The sequence below is a fragment of the Nicotiana tabacum genome, chromosome 17 (assembly GCF_000715075.1).
Source record: "Nicotiana tabacum cultivar K326 chromosome 17, ASM71507v2, whole genome shotgun sequence".
NCBI classification, from domain to species: domain Eukaryota; kingdom Viridiplantae; phylum Streptophyta; class Magnoliopsida; order Solanales; family Solanaceae; genus Nicotiana; species Nicotiana tabacum.
Genome location: NC_134096.1, coordinates 149,400,027 through 149,404,269, shown reverse-complemented (window position 1 = coordinate 149,404,269; position 4,243 = coordinate 149,400,027). Strand labels below are relative to the sequence as shown.

General features: G+C 41.1%; 1 non-coding gene across 1 annotated transcript; it reads left to right on the top strand.

Annotated features, from left to right (window-relative positions):
• Positions 1–3,682: 3,682 nt before the first annotated feature.
• LOC142172266 (small nucleolar RNA R71) lies at positions 3,683–3,789 on the top strand. Its single transcript, XR_012701640.1, has one exon. It is a non-coding gene; the product is annotated as a small nucleolar RNA R71 (small nucleolar RNA).
• The last annotated feature ends 454 nt before the right edge of the window (positions 3,790–4,243 follow it).

Sequence of the window (4,243 nt, the reverse complement as noted above, 5' to 3'; positions counted from 1 at the left end):
CACACTTTCTCACGAACTCATGGGCATCTTTAAACAACCTAGGCCAATAGAAACCCGATTACAATACATTGGCTGCCGTTTTGTCACCCGCATGATGACCGCCATAAGATGACGCATGACAGTCATGTAAGATAACATTTATTTTAGATTCGGGCATACATCTTCTTATTAACTGATCGGTGCAAGATTTAAACAGAAATGGCTGATCCCATACATATGATCTCACATCTCGCAAGAACGTGTTTTTAGCATGAGGTTCAAGGTCAGGCGGCATTTCTCCACTTGCTAGATAGTTTACAAAATCCGCATACCATGGCACCTCCCTAACAGTAACGTCCAACAATTGCTTATCTAGGAAGGTTTCCTTGATGAAATCTCCCTCAGCTACATGACTCCGAGTTTCTAACCTGGACAAGTGATCGACCACTTGATTCTCTCTTCCTTTACTATCTCGGATCTCCAAGTCAAATCCTGCAAGAGTAAAACCCAACGGATTAGCCTTGATTTAGCATATTTCTTTTCCAACAAATACTTGATGACTGCTTGGTCTGTGTAGACGATGACTTTGGTGCGACCAAATAGGCCCGAAATTTATCGAACGCCCACACTACAACAAGCAACTCCTTTTCTGTCAAAGTATAATTTATTTGAGCATGAGTGAGAGTTTTCCTTGCGTAGTAAATAGAGTGAAATATTTTGCTCCTCCTCTGACCCAATACGGCCCTAATTGCACCATCACTAGCGTCACACATTAGCTCGAATGGCTCATTCCAGTCAGGAGCCACTATGATTGGTGCACTCACTAACTTCTTTTTCAGCTCCTCGAATGCTTTCAGACAAGCATCGTTAAACTTGAATGGCATATCTTTCTCTAACAACCTGCACAAAGGAGAAGAAACTTTTGAGAAATCCTTTATAAATTGGCGATAAAAACCTGCATGTCCCAGAAAACTCCTAAGTCATTTCACTGAAATTGGTAGTGGCAACGTTTCAATTTCTTCCACCTTAGCCTTGTTAATTTCTAGTCCATCTTTGGACACCTTGTGCCCCAGTACTATACCTTCACGTAACCATAAAATGGCACTTTTTCCAATTCAGTACCAGATTAGTCTCCTCGCACCTAGCAAACACCTTAGCAAGATTGGTCAAGCATTCATCAAAAGAAAGACCTCCACAAATCGTTCCACCATATTAGTGAAAATAGCCATCATACACCTTTGAAAAGTCGCAGGTACATTACATAACCCGAAGGGCATTCTCTTAAATGCATAAGTTCCATAAGGGCATGTAAAAGTGGTCTTTTCTTGATCTTCCGGGGTAATAGCAATCTGATTATACCCCGAATAGACGTCAAGAAAATAATAGTATTCATGTCCGGCTAACTTGTTAAGCATTTGATCAATGAAGGGAGAGGGAAGTGATCTTTTCGTGTAGCATTATTCAACTTCCTATAATCTATGCATATTCACCAACCAGTCACAATCCTAATTGGGATTAATTCATGTTGTTCATTCACTACAACAGTCATACCCCCCTTTTTAGGTACACATTGGACAGGGCTTACCCACTTACTATCGGAGATAGGAAATAGGAAATACTACACCTGCGTCGAGCAAGTTAATCACTTCTTTTCTTACCACCTCTTTCATGATTGGATTTAGGCAGCGTTGATGTTCCATGCTACGCTTGTGTCCCTCCTCCATGAGTATTTTGTGCATGCAGAATGTAGGGCTAGTACCCTTTATATTAGACATTGTCCAACCAATGGCATGCTTGTGCTCCCTCAGCACCCTTAATAGCTTTTCTTCCTGCAAGTTAGACAGATAAGAAGAAACAATCACAGGTAAAGTGTTAGAACTTCTCAAATATGCATAATGAAGATGAGATGGTAAGGGTTTAAGTTCCAGTTTTGGGGCCTCCTTAACTGAGGGTTTAGGGGGCGGGCCGATTGGCCTATCCAGAGGCTCAAATTGGGATCTTTCTCTTATGTATTCGCAAGATGCATCCAGAATTTGCAACATCTCCTCAACCCTTTCTTCAAGTTCCAAGTGATTGAACAACATCAATGCATTTTCTAGTGCATCTTCTTTAAACGCACTTGGCTCCACGACTGGTTCATTTATCTCCACCACAGAAATCATGGCAAGGTCCTCGTAATGATGAGGTAACTGAATGTCTTGATATACATTGAAGACTGCTTCTTGATTGTCCACCCTCATGATCATCTTACCTTCTCAGACTTTGATAATTGCATCTCTAGTGGCTAAGAGAGGTCGTCCCAAGATGATAGGAACTAACTCATCAGTCTCATAGTCCAGGATGATAAAATCTGCAGGGAAAATAAACTTCCCAATTTGCAGCAAGACGTCCTCAATTACCCCATCAGGATAAACATAAGATCTATCAGCTAATTGTAGCATCACTATGGTGGGTCTCGGAGCTCCTAAGCCCAATTGTTTGAACACTGTCAACGACATCAGATTGATACTTGCACCCAAATCACACAAGGCTCTAGCCACATCAATTTCACCAATCCTCGCGGGGATGGTAAAACTACCCGGATCCTTGGAAGCTTATGTTGAATCCTGGAAGTGCACTCCTCAGTAAGTGCGACGATCTCAAACTCAGTTAACCTCCTTTTATTTGCCACTATATCCTTAATATATTTTGCATATTTTGGGACATCGCGGAGCATGTCCACCAAAGGGATGTTCAAGTGTATTTGCTTTAGCATATCTAGAAATTTGTGAAACATGCGGTCATCATTCTTCTTTCTCAATCTTTGAGGAAAAGGGGGTGGCACCCTCTCTGATATATGCTCAGACTCTGTTTTATTTTTCTCATCTACCTCTATAGGTTTTGGCACTCATTCTTCTTCGAGCCTAGACAACTCCTTTCTCTTCTTAGGCACTTCTACCAACTCTCTCCCATTTCTTAACGTTACTGCATTGACTTGGGGATTTTTCTCTGTATCACTTAGGAGAGCTCCAGCGGGTCTAGTGTTTTGATTGTTAACCATTTGCCCAAACTGCCTCTCTAGATTTCTGAACTCTGTGTGCAACTGTTGATTCTCAGCCATCACTCTCTGATTGTTTATCAAGAGATTTTTCATCGTGTTAGTCAAACTCTCCTTTGCTTGTTGTGAGGGTTTAGGTGGCTGATTGTAATTAACTTGAATCCTACTATTCTAATTTTCACCCCAAGAGAAGTTAGGATGATTCCTGCAGTTCGGATTGTATGTGTTACCATATTGAGAATTTTGATTCATTGGCCCTCTAACTTATTGCCCCACATAGTAGATGGATTCAGGATTCACGGGTCATATGTCACTTGTGTGACCTTCACCACATAACTCGCAACAAGTAGAATATGTTGCACATGCTGCATCAGTTCTGCTTGGTGCATTGTCATTTTATTCATCTGATTTTCTAATCTCGCTATATCTGCCCTCATAGATGAGAAATCATCAAGCTCAATTACACATGTTGCCTTCTGTTTAAGTGCTCTTCGTGGTTCCCCATCTCCTTGACAATTATTATCATTAGCAGTGAAATTATTTAGCACGATCTGGATTTCACTATACGGTCTTGCCATGCAACTACCCCTACATGTTGAGTCAAGATTCATCTTTGATGTATCGTCCAACCCATCAACGAAAGTTTGACCCAACATCTCATCAGTTTGACAATGATGTGGGCAGTCTCTGAGTAGCTTCTTGTATCTTTCCCAAGCTTGACGAAAATTCTCGCCATCTCCTTGTTGAAACCTAAGAATCTGACTCCTCGGCGACTTTGTCTTCTTAGTAGGAAAAATCTTGATTAAGAATTTTTGTGCTAGATCATCCCAAGTATGAATCGAGTTTGCGGGCTCTTTCTTCAACAATTCTTTGACTTCCCCCAACAGTGAAAAGGGAAACAGTATCAGTCTGACGTAGTCTTTGGAAATATTCGGATAATTATAAGTATCCGTAATTTCCAGAAAGTTCTGAATATGCTATTGTGGATATTCACGAGATAGACCCACATACTGCCCTGTGGACTAAATCAGTTGTACCATGTACTGTTTGAGCTCAAAGTGACCCGTTATATCAGGCTTCACTATAGCTTGAGTCATATTCGCAAGATTAGGCCTTGCAGCCTGTATCACTGGTCGATTTTCATTACCTGCCATCTCTAGTAGTTGAGGTTGAACTACGATGTCCAACTATCTTTCTATTCTAGTTCTAGCTTCGACTTTCCTCCTT